This window comes from Theropithecus gelada, chromosome 17 (assembly GCF_003255815.1).
Source record: "Theropithecus gelada isolate Dixy chromosome 17, Tgel_1.0, whole genome shotgun sequence".
Taxonomy (NCBI): Eukaryota; Metazoa; Chordata; class Mammalia; order Primates; family Cercopithecidae; genus Theropithecus; species Theropithecus gelada.
The window spans coordinates 81,306,427-81,319,676 of record NC_037685.1 but is presented as its reverse complement, the minus strand read 5'-3'; the positions used below and the strand labels follow the sequence as shown (position 1 = coordinate 81,319,676).

The 13,250-nt window shown below is 40.9% G+C and overlaps 1 protein-coding gene across 2 annotated transcripts in view; it reads right to left on the bottom strand.

The window, feature by feature from the left end:
• The window catches only part of LOC112610656 (leukemia-associated protein 1), a 441,521-nt gene that overhangs the window by 144,773 nt on the left and 283,498 nt on the right, over window positions 1-13,250 (bottom strand). The window lies entirely within an intron of this gene.

The window sequence follows — 13,250 nt, the reverse complement described above, 5'->3', positions numbered from 1 at the left end:
ACACTCTCCTTGCCCCCAGCCCTCCCAATCTTCTTCAGTCTGTTCTGTTTCTATATCACTCATCTCCTTCTATAGCTAATGATTTACATATTTAATCTGTTTACTGTTCATGTCCCCGAACTAAAACATGAGCTCCATAAGGGCAGAGATTTTTTAAATTATGGTGAAATACACACACAACATGAAATTTACTATTTTACCCATTTTTAAGTGTACAATTCAGTGGCATCGAGTACATTCACATTGTTGTGCAACTATCACCACCATCCGTCTCCAGAACTCTTCATCTTCTCAAACTGAAGCTCTGCACCCATTAAACACTAACTCCCCACTTCCTCTTTTTGCCAGCCCCTGGCAACCACTCTTCTACTTTCTCTATGAATTTGACTGGTCTAGGTACCTTATGTAAACAGAATCATATATTTGTCTTTTTGTAACTGGGTTATTTCACTTAACATAATGTCATCAAGGTTCACCCATGTTATAGCATATGTCATAATTTACTTCCTTCTGAAGACTTAATAATATTCCATGTGTGGTAAATGCAATAGGCTACATTTTATTTATCTATTCACCTGTTGATGGGTACTTGCATTGCTTCTACCTTTTGGTTAATGCTGCTATGAACATGAGTCTACAAATATCTCTTCAAGATCCTGCTTTCAATTCCTTTGGGTATATTTCCAGAAATGGGATCTATATTTTCAATTTTCTGAGGATCTACCATACTGTTTTCCATAGTACCTGTGCCATTTTACATTCCCACCAACAGTGCACAAGCGTTTCAATTTCTCCACATCCTTGTCAACACTTGTTACTTTCTGAAATGGCAGGGATTTCTGTCTATTCTATTTGCTGGTGTATGCCGAGCATGAAGAACAGGGCTTGACACAAAGTCAGCACCTGATAAGTATTCATAGAATTCAACTGTGGAACTGGTGTTGACAAGTGGCCCAGGACGGCCTGGGTTTGAACCTTGGCTCACACACTTAGACACTCCACATGGACACATTATTTGGCCTCCCTGAAGTTCAGGTTGTCATTCATCTGCAACAGCACCTGTCTTGAAGGGTGTTGTCAAAACCCAGTAAGATGAGAGATGTAAAGCTCCCTGCCCACAGTGTCTGATACAGGACTCTCTTGCACATTTCCTTCCTTCCACACTGATTCTCTTGAACAGCACATTAAGCTGACTTGGATAAGAAGACTATCCAGTAATCAAGGTTGGTTAGAGAGAAGTCATTGTGTATTTTGGTTAAGTTTCATTTGATTACCTCTTGATTTGTGAATCTAAGAGAATTCCCATTGACCCACAACCTCCTACACTGCCTTTTTTCTTCTTCATAGCACATATCATTACCTGAAAGTATATGCAATGTCTATTGTTTTTATATGTTTATCCATCTTCTCCACCAGAACACAAGCTTCAGGTAGGAAAGGTCTTTATTTATCTTGACTACTGCCATATCTACAAGGCCCAGAACAATGCCTGCAACATAAAAAGTCTCAAGAAATATTTGTTAAATGAATAATTCATTTAAACAGTTACTAATCACCTGTACAGGTATAGGCACTGCGCTTACTACTGGGCATCCTATATAAATAAAATACAATTCCTGCTCTCAAGGATCTCACAGTTTAATTTAAAAATGATTACAAATGAACTATTAAATATAGTTTGAGATGCACAGTAAAGGAGCAGGTAAAAAATTATACAAAGAAAAAAGGTATTAAGTCTATCTGGAGGATGTTGTCAAAGAAAGCTTTCATAGGAAAGTGTCCCTTATGAATATTTTGAAGATTAACTAGGGTTGTTTCAGTAGGAAAACAAGGAAAGGGCATTGTAAATTTAAGTGATAGTTAAAGTTACAAGACAAAACACATAAGGCTTTATTGCGGAAACAACAAGTAATTTTGTGTAACTAGATATAAAGCTAAAGGGAGAGTGTGATGGAACAGGAGCCCAGAGCCCAGAGGGCATAAATCATGGAGGTTTATTCAAGCATCGTGCTTAGACTTGGTGCTAGAGATGATCAGAGCCACCACAAGGTGACACACAAGTAGATATTTATTTTAAGGAATCTATATGGCCCTGGTATGGCTGGAGGCCAGGTGGGAACCCCAGAGCTTCCTAGAGGACACCCACTATGGGCATGGGACCAAGCATTCCATTTTCATTCTCTGGGGGCTGCAATGGGCTGCTAGACTGGCAGCTGGGTGCTGGACTCAAATTTGAGACTTCTCATCTTCAAACTCTTCATCTTCTCAAACTGAAACAGCAAATTCTGAGAGTCTGAATCTTGTTCCAGCACTTTAAAGAATGTTTTATCAGGGCCCTAGTCATTGGGGTTTTAGAACAGCTGCTTGGGTTAGGGTAGTTATATAGAATGTGGAATAAATAGCCACTGGACCTTTGGCTTTAACATTACACATTTCAAATTCTGTTTCATCTATAGAACTAACCCAGCCTATACTTGTGTTGACCCACTAGTAAAAAAGAGAATGTTTATTAAGCTTGGGCCAATTTATACTCTTTGAATGAATGTGTTCTGTGTGGTGGGAGGAGAAAGATTTCGCCATACATTGCTACATCCCATTGCCCAACGAAGCACCACACATTGAGTGGCTTAAAACAGAAATATATTCTCTCACAATTCTGAAGGCTAGATGTGTAAAATTGAGGTGTCAGCAGGGACATGTTCCCCTCTAAACCTGCGGGTGAGTGTCCTTCCTTGCTGCTCTCCTAGCTACTGGTGATTCACTGGCAATTTCTGGCATTCTTTGGCTTGTAACTGCACTAATGCCAGCCTCTGCCTTGGTTGTCACATGGTATTCTCCTCCTGTGTCTCTGTCTTCACAAAGCCACCTTCTTACAAAGACACCGGTCATACTGGGTTAGGGGCTACTCTGGTCTGAATGTTTGTGTCCCCTCAAAACTCATTATGTTGAAATCCTAACCTCCAAGGTATTAGGTATTAGGAGGTGGTGACTTTTGAGAAGCCATGAGGGAGGAGCCCTCATGAATGGGATTAGAACCTTTATAAAAGAGACCCCATAAAGCTAGTTTGCCTCTCCCCCATGTGAGGACACAATCAGAAGGCACCATCTGGGGACCAGGAAATGGGCCCTCACCAGACACAGAATTTGCTGGTATCTTGATCTCAGACTTCCCAGCCTCCAGAACTACAAAAAATAAATATGTGTTGCTTATAAGCCATCTAGTTTACAGTATTTTGTTATAGCAGCTCAAACAGACTAAGACATGAACCCACTCTGCTGTGAGGGAGAACCTGTCCCCGGCCTCTCTCCTGGCTGCTGGTGGTTGGCTGGCAATCTTTGGCGTCCCTTGGATTGCAGTTGCATCTCCCCACCTCTGTCTTTATGTTCAAGACATTCTCTGTGTGTACAAATTTCCCCTTCCTCTAAAGGCACCAGTTATCTTGGCTTGAGACCCACCTTACTCCAGTACGACTTCATCTAAACTAATTGTATCTACAATGACCTTATTGCCAAATAAGGTCACATTCTGAGGAAATGGGGGTTAGGACTTCCACATATCTTTTGAGGGGAAGATGTCATTCAACCTAGAGCAATACCTCTTCTTTTGGCTGTTCACTTGTAGTATTTGATCCAGTGCTATGAATGTGACGGTAAGTGTCCCAACGTGAATTAAGTCACCAGGCCAGCTCTGCCTACAAAAGCGCATAGTAGCACCAAGTTAGTTACCTCACACTAACACACCAAACAGCTTCACTTTCAAGATGACTGGAGAAGAGGTTGAGTGGGGTTTCATCAAACTTGCGGTCATTCTGACTAAAAGCTGGAATGGAAACTTTTCATTGTCACTTAAGACATAATGGCATTGTTGAACTTTAATGGCACAGCAAATAGAATATCAGTTTATGGGGCACACTCAGGTGCTTCTGTGCTGTCATCTCACTTGAGGCTTTTCAAAGGACAGTGGTACTTTTAATCACAGCACCACTATATAATAATTAGTAATGACAATATGTCCTTTGAGTTGCCCTAGAGGGCCACAGAATCTCAGGCTGCCACTCCTGCAGTTAGACTAACAGCTAGCAAAAAGCCAAATTAGGGAAAGAGGGGAGAGATCTACTACCAAATTCAATAGGCGTTTGTTTTGAATTAAGCATTCAACCTCCTGGTGGGGAAATCTACTCTGATTGTACCCTGCCATTTATATACGTAAAATACGTTAAAAGAAAAATACATATTCTGTACCCTGCTAGCCATTAACAGTTTTCAGAGTTCTTTCTCATTAGGCTATTTCCAATGGGACCCAGGAGACTCAAGTTCACGACTGAGGGAGCTGCCCCTATGCCAGAGAAGGTCCCCGAGAACAACCAGGAAGACGCCGTTTGTGTGCCCCTGATTTATTTTGTTTCATTCAAGCAAACACTTGGCAAAAGCAGACATTTCCTATTGCCTGGGCGCTGTTTCATCACTGTTTAAATATTTGCCATCCTATCTTTGTTTTGGTTAGAGTTGCTGAGGTAATATAATACAGATTGGTACCCTCTGCTGAGTGAAATGTAGATTTCATCTTCTGAATTAGGGCTATATTCACTGGAAATAGTTTTCTCACTCCCCACCCCCACTGCTTGTCTTTCATTTTATACTTTATATTAATCCTTTTCATAGCTTCTCAAATGCCTACAGGTTACCGACAAATTGCCCCCAGGCAGTTTTAACACTTTCGGTTTCAGCAAACCTGGCCTTATGTGTGACTCATTGTGAAATTTTAAGGACCCTTAAGTCAGTCTCTGAGTACCAACTTAGAAAAACATCCATCCTAGGCAAGAACCTCATCATCTGATGGACATTCTGAGGTTAAGGTAAAATGAGTTCCTGGCCTCAGGCCAGTTTCTGACCAGCAGCAGGTTTGAACCAAGGACCCCTTCTGTTACTGAAGCTCTGCGAAGGTGGAGCTGGATCCGGGCTAACTTGGCTTGTGTGTAACCTGATTTCCCCCAGGCCTCACAGGCTGGGTGTACTTAAACAGTCACCTTAACAGTCATAACTCAGATTTCACTGCCTCTCACTCCCACCTGTTGATAGAGAACCTATGGCTCCATATTTTGCAGAATTTTTATAAAAGTTCATTTCAATTTTAACAGACATTGAACTCTCAATGTCACACTTCACAAATCAAATGGGATCTGAACAGGAAAGAACTATGAGCATGTGGCAGTATTCTCACTCTTTCTCCTCCTCTCTGATAACCCTGATTCAGTTCTCTAGCAAAGCTGTTGTTTCCGGCTCCTTCTCGCCTTGGAACAAGCACCCTCTCACTCCCACACTCCTCAGTCCTCAGCAGTAGGTTCTTCTGCAAGAACTTGCAGACTGGCCAGATGGTGAGTTCTCAATCCCAACTGGACTCTACCTTAGGACCCCAGCAGACCTGAAATAACTGCTCACTTCTCTGGAAAAAAAACTGTGTTGAAATTAAAAGGTCTGAGGCCTCTTATTCCAATAATTACAGACTAGGTAATTACTACCAAACCATCTACAAAAGCAAACTAGAAAAACTGCATAAAATATTAAAAATATGTTTGATGAAACAAGAAAGTGAACACAATAGTAAATAATCATCACAACAGAACCCAACAGAATACATAAGACAGAAAACGAATGAGAAGAACCCTACCAAAGCCCTAACTTACTGACATGAAAGTTTCCAGGCCATATCATAGGAATGAGAAACTCCAGTGCAGCTCAACAGATTCCCTACAATGAAGAAATGAAGCAAGGGTTTGGAAAGACCAACATGGCTAACGTTGGCAGGACAGAGGGGGGACAAAGAGCTGCAGGGAAAGAGAACCGGACATCTGTAGATGGTCTCCCTGAATATTCAACAGAGTACTAATCAGTGCACACAGCTGAGGAAGCTAGCAGAGACCAGGGGAAAAACCATCTGAAAGAATTACAAAGAACAGCAACTGGAGCTCACATGAGGTCAGAAAAAGTGACTCTTGCCAGTAGCTAGATTGGAGAACCTTATAATTTTACACATAATTGAGTAGAATATTCAGAAAGATGTTGCCTCAGTAGTAGAAAGTTATTAGCCGTAAGTTACATGATGTTCTAGTCTTGCTTTCCAAATATGAAAAGTAAGCCATAAACGGATCAGTTTCTATGTAACTTAACTGCATCTCAGAACAAAGCCCAAGACATTTACAGGAATAAAAAAACAACCATCACAATGTCTGCCATTCAAACAAAAGTTATTGGGCATGCAAAGAATTGAGAAAACACTGAGGAGAAAAATCAGTCAAAAAACAACCCAAAACTGACACAGATGTTAAAATTAACAGACAAAGGAATTTAAAAAGATATTAAAACTGTATTCCATATATTCAAAAAGTTTAATGGAGACAGAGGAGTTATTTTTAAAGACCTAAATCAGATTCCTAGAGACAAAAACTGCACTGGAAGGGATTAATGGCAGGTAAATTCAACTAAACATTTAAGGAAGAAATAATGCCATTTGTACATAGACTATTCCAGAAAATTAAAGAAGAGGGGAGATTTCCCAATTCATTCTGCAAGGCCAGCATGGCACTGATAACAAAACTAAACAAAAATATTTCAAGAAAAGAAAACTACAACCTAATATTCTTCATAAAACAGATGTAAAAATTCTCAATGCAGTTTTAGAAAATCAGATTCAACAATATATAAAAAGGATAATACATCACAACCAATTGAGGTTTGTCCCAGGAATGCAAAGCCGATTTAACATTCCAAAATCAATCACTGTAATTCACCATATTAACAAACTAAAAAAGAAAAACTACGTATCATTTCAATACATGTATAAAAAGCATTTGACAAGATGCAACCTTCATTCTGATAAAAACCCTTAGCCAACTAGAAACAGAAGAAAAGTTCCTCAAATAAACAAAAGGCATCTACAAAAAATCTACAGCCAACATTCCACTTAATCATGAGAGACTGAATCCCTTTCCCCTAAGATCAGGAACAAAACAAGGATACCTATTCTCACCACTTTTGTTCAACATTATACTGAAGATTCCCACCAGCACAATATGTAATGAAGTACAAACTAAAAGCATAAAGATTGGAAATGGAGAAGTAAAAGCAAGAAAATGACAAGATCATCTGTGTGGAAAATCTGCCGGAATGTACAAAGAAGCTGCTAGAACTAATAAGTATGATAACTAATACAGCAAGATTACAGCATTGCAATACTAGCATACAAAATTAATTGTATTTTGTATATAAGCAATGAACAATCCAAACATGAAATTCAAAAAACAATACAATTTACAATGACATCAAAGAATACAGAATTCTAGGAATAAACCTGACGAAAATGTTCTATTATACACCAAAAATAATAAAACATTGCTAAAAAATTTAAGATGGTCTTAATAAATGAACAAATATACCTTGCTCATGGATTGGAGGATTCAATATTTTTAAGATGTCATTTTTACTAAGTTACTAAGTTGATGTATAGATGTAACACAGAATCTGATAAGGAATAAATACTCAAAGTATTAAATTGGTGCAAAAGTAATTGTGGTTTTTGCCAATAAAAATAATGGTAAAAACCACAATTACTTTTGCACCAACCTAATATATAAACTCCTAAATACAACGAAACCAATTTAAAAATGGGCAAAGGACTTATATAGACATTTATCTAAAGATATACAAATGGTCAATCCACATATGAAAGGATACTCAACATCACTAATCATTAGGGGAATACAAATCAAAATCATAATGAGATACTACGTCATACCCATTATGAGAGGTATTTCCAAAAAAAAAAAAAACCCCAGAAAATAAAGTGTCGATGAGGATGTGGAGAAATCGGAACTCTTTGCACTATTGGTAGCAATGTTAAACCATATAATCGCTATGGAAAAAAGTATGTAGGTTCCTCAAAGAATTAAAGATAGAACTACCATATGATCCAGCAATTCCACTACTTCTAGGTATATACTCAAAAGAATTGAAAACAGATATTTGTACACATATTTTCATAGCAGCATTATTCACAATGACCAAAAAGCGGAAGTAACCCCAGTGTCCATGGACGTATGAATAGATACGCAAAGTATGCTATGCCGATAATGGAACAGTATCTGGCCTAAAGAAGGAAGGAAGTTCTGACTCATGCTGCAACATGCAGGAACCTTAAGGACATTATGCTGAGTGAAATAAAACAGTCACAAAGACAAATAGTATGTGATTCCACTTATATGAGGTACTTAGAGCAGTCAAATTCGTAGAGACAGAAAGTCGAATGGCCATTGCTAAGGGTTTGGGGGAGAGGGGAAGGGAGTCGGTGTTTCATAGGTACAGAGTTTCTGTTTGGGAAGATGAGTTCTGGAGACTGACAGTTGTACAACACTGTGAATATACTTAATGCCACTGAACTGTACACTTAAAAAGCATTAATACTGTAAATCTTATGTGTATTTTACCACAATAAAACATTTTTTACAATACTAAGTTAAAAAAAAAAAAAAAAAAAAAAGACCTCTCAGCCTCTCGGCCAGGCTTCTATGCCTTATGTGTGAATAATGCCTTCAAGGAGAGGCTACTGGCCAAACACCAATCACCCATTGCCAGAACTTGATTCACCAGAGAATTGACTTTAAATTGTTTTTTCACATGTGCTGATGGTTGTCAGCATCCAGGGTAATAAACCAAGCCAGGACAGGCACCCCTGTGTTTTCACGAGTCATCATTTGTTCCTAGCAATTCATTCACTAAGCACACCAACATTAAGCATCTTTCTGTGTTCCAGGCATTGGACAAGGTGCCGAGGTTTCAATGGGGAATAAGGCATAATCACGGCCCTCATGGAGTGCTCCTAGTGCCTAGTGCCTGGCAGGGTGGTGAGGGTCAGGGAGGGGGACTAGAGAGAGAGAATAAACAAACAAACAAGCAAACTTAATATTAAAAATTGTGTGGAGTGAGGACTGCACAAAGGTTTTCTTCTTCCTTTTCCGAGGACATTGTCTACAGGCACTCAGAATGGTCCAGCATTTGACATACCGATGTAGGCTTTCCTACAATACAACCTCTGACAAAACTAGGCTGTCTGGAACCCCTGGTAATGGAATCATTTACCTTTATACCAAGAAGGCTGGGAAAGCACCAAAATCTGCATGTGGTGTGGGACCTTGTGCCTTCAGCACTTTCACAACAACTTTCTGTTCCTCGATAAGGAAAGCACGCCTGATCCTGTCATGAACACATTTAGCACACATGGAATCACCACAGGCCCTGCTGACATGTTTCCTTGTTTTGCACAATCTCATAGGAACTTTAGGTCTTACAGCATGAACCCCTCGAAGTCTGCCTGGGCATCTGAAGGCATAAGCACAGAGTCAGAAAGCTAAATAAAAAAAAGAGACTTTTTGAGTAATAAAAATGAAAAGACTTGCAAAAAAATTGTGTGGAGTGAATAAACAAGTGCTTCTTTGTCAAGAAGAAGCTGGAGGAGGATATTACAGGAAAAAAAAAAAAAATCTGAGAAGCTGCCTCCATAGAAGGTAACTCCTTGAATTGCTTACCAGACAGGTTAAACAGCAAACCCCATGAAGCTATAATGAGATGCCCCCATTTGCGAGAAAACTGTAGATTCTCTCCTTTAGACTTAGATCGTTTTGGAAACCCACTCCATAAGCACACTATTAAAACATGTCAGATGGAAGAAAAGTAGGTGTACTCATACATATATATATATATTAATATATACATATCCAAATGGGTTCTTTCAAAGAACGACAGGTTTTGCCTCCCTGAGATCACTGGAACTTAGTATTTTATCTATAGCTTTCTGTTTTCATGTTTAGGATTTCTTTTGAACAGCAAGTTTTGCACCTGTACAGAAAGTTTTGAGCTGACTTCAACAACTCAATTCATCCAGTTGTTCCTGAGTGCCCGCCTGCCAGGCCCTGCCCTAGGCACCAGGACACAAGAGTGATGGTGCCTTGTTGAGACATGAGCGTCCTAGCACTCAAGGAGCCAGCAGACTTTTGCTGAGCCCCAGGGATAACATGAGTTCCTCCCAAGGTGATTTTCCCTGGTTGGGAATATCGTATCAGATGACATCTCTGGTCTCAGACCAAATTATAAACTCAAAGAAACTTGGTAGGGTGGAATGGCAGGGCAGGCCTGTGCATGCAAAACAGGGGCCCCGGCTGGCCTTCTCGGGAGGGCATGTGTTTCAAAAAATTTTTTGGCCATATTGGTTCCTTCACTCATTAGTTGAGCAACATCTACACCAGTGTTTATCCCAGTGGCTATGGGGGCCAATGGCCCCAACAGGAACTCTTTCCCTTCAGAGCTAGGGTCTCAGGACAAACGAGAAACACCTTGTGTGGAATAGGCTCCTAGCTCAGGGTCACACGGCAGTGGTGGCAGGGCTGGGATGAAAGGGATACACACACGCCTATCAGCCTTTGGGGGCAGCCTTCCTCTCCCCTACACCTCCAGCACATCCCGAGGTTGCATCAGGTGTGATGGCGCAGCTGGCTCTGACCTTGGCATGAGCCTAATCTAAGCAGAAGATGCCAGGAAGGAGGTACGGAATGGCATGCTTTCCCCGCCTGGTGCCTTCAAGGCTGCGCTGACCTTGGGCTGTGCTGGTGAGTGGAAAAAGCTGGTGAGACAGTGGATACAATGAAGTCAACCTGTGATCTTAACCTGGAGGGGAAGTACTCCTTGTTGATGGCCTAGAGATCCCACCCTGAGGAAGAGTTCTCAGCAAACTGAGGGCAAGGCACACTCATCAAAGAACCCACTAGTTTGCAGAATCAGTCAAGCAAAGCGATTTATGCCATCATCAAAGGAATGATGTTATGCACAAACTACCTAGCTTGCTGCAGACACTGGCAGCTTTTCCTTGCCTCTCCAACTGCAAAAGCAAATCGCACTCTACCTCCAGAAATGAAAAGAAGCACTCCCTCTCCAGGGACAACCCCAGTAAGGCATGTGGGAAAAATATAAAGCTCATCCAGCGCTCAGCTCTCTCCAGAAGTCACCTCTTCTATTCCATGTGTGGCTATGGCCCGCTGTCCACAGGAGGCATTTCTCTGCTAGGAAGGTGAAGCTCTTCCAGTCTTCCCAGCCCAACAAGAAGGCTCAGTCTTTGTGGTTCTCAAGTAGCTTGCAGGGAACAAGAAGCGGTGAAGTAGGAAATTCCAATTCCTCTGGAGTAAGGAGATGCTGTTTCTTTACTGGGGAAAGAGAGTAAGCAGGTGCATATATAACAGCCACGCTGTTAGAAGAGAAGATGTAGGATTTGAGCACATGAGAATGTTTTATTAATTTTGTATTTTAATTAGGTTTTGGGGGTTTTTTTCTCTCTGTCTTCTGTGTGTGTGTGTGTTTGATTTGCTTGTTTTTCCTGCATGAACAAAGAAAGAGAATGGCATTGAGAAGGTGTAAAAGGGTTCTTTAATAGTTCCACCTCCTTGGATATACAGCAGTAGGAAGAAAGTTGGTTTACTTTATACTGGGTCTTTAAAAAAAAAAGTCTGGTACCTTTGTCTATCATGAGCTGATGTGAATGGTAATAGTGCCAGCCTCCTGGACTAAGATTCCACCAGTTTCCCCTGTGATGCGGCCAATCCTCCACCCCCACTCTAGCTGAAACAGAGCTGAAACTCAGAAAACCTAGCCACGCCTGCATTTAAAAATATACTTGCAAGTCATCCAGGGATTTTATTTCCCTCCTCATAAAATTGAGAGCCTCAACATTTATTTTGTGCAGAGGCAGAGAAAAGTACCCCTAGTCTGTGGGCTGACCCCAAAACTGAGTGTCTGCGGCTATGACTCTTTGATAACTGGGCTGCTACACTTGTAAGGTTTCATTTCTTTATTTCCTTCAAAATGAAACAAAGATAAACAGTGAGAGTAGTATTTTATTGTTTGAACACCAGTTTCTCCCCTTAACAATCCTGTGTTAGTATGACATTTTCTTGATGTGATTTTAAACCTCAGTGTGTACCCAGCCAGTTCTGTACTCCAGAAGCTACTGTCTACTGCCAAGAGCTATTAATCAAAATAAATGGGTGCTTGGGATCCTGGAAGTGGTGTGGGGACTCTGCTTCTCTGCAGACACAGACTACCCTCTTCTGCCCCAGAGTGGGGGCAGCAGGAGGACGATGGTGGTCAGGGAGGAGCTGTGACATTCTGAATCCCTGGTGGTATAAGCGGGTGTCAACACAGCCTATGGATAACAGGAGAAGGGACTAAAATGTACTTATACTGCCCTAAGACTGGACAAACTCTGGGGACACTTCCAGTTCATCTCCCACAATTTCTAGAGGCATCTGCACGCCTGTCAGCTTGGGTCAAGTGCACGGTAAACTCCATCTATGTCAAAGCTAATTCCTGACACCCACCCAATAAGCCCAGGCTACTTTCATTTCTACTCTGTATTCTTTTATGACATTTGAAAGACAAAGAAAAGAAAGTGGTCTTAGAAGGTAAAAATGTTACTTGAGTTCACAGACTTGATACTTTAGAAAGAGGCTAAATTATTCCAAAGTCTTAGATTTAATTTGTGCCATCAGTGACCAAATATTTTCAAGAGTTAGTGGGTATAATGGACTGAAAAGGATGATAAAGTTACTATCAACATTCAGGCCACAGAAAGGGAGAGGAGGGAGAGAACAGTTAGAAACATATTAAACCAAAATCTAGTCCAGCCACCCCTCTAGCCCTTTTATTTTGTACCTGGGGTAGGGGGTGGGGAGAGTTGATGTTAGCTTTTGGGCTTTTGCTTGTAGCAAGCATATTTCATTTTGAGCCGGTTGTGCCAGTTAGTGACATAATGTCCACATGGTAATATGATACGGTAAGCACAAATGCAGTGCACAAACCAGACTGTGGCCTGGGAAAGACAAGCTCTGTCCATATATCAACGGGAATGGCTTGGAACTCAGAGAGTGAGTATTTTGAAGCAATCGCACATGAATTCACCTTCAGGAGATTAGAGGCTGATGTCACCAGGAGAGTGAAGTCATCAGAAATGACCTAAACTGATGGGACCTTGCCAGAACAAAGCTGCGCTGTGCAGACACACAGCTTAACTCCTTCTGGGTTGAAGATTTCTCCAAGGCTGTTTTTGTTTGTTTGTTTGTTTTTTGTGAATGCGAAGAGTTTCTAACGGAGGACAACAAAGCCAATATGACTCCCACACTCCTAGGCATCAGCTGGTGTTACTTGATGAAAGA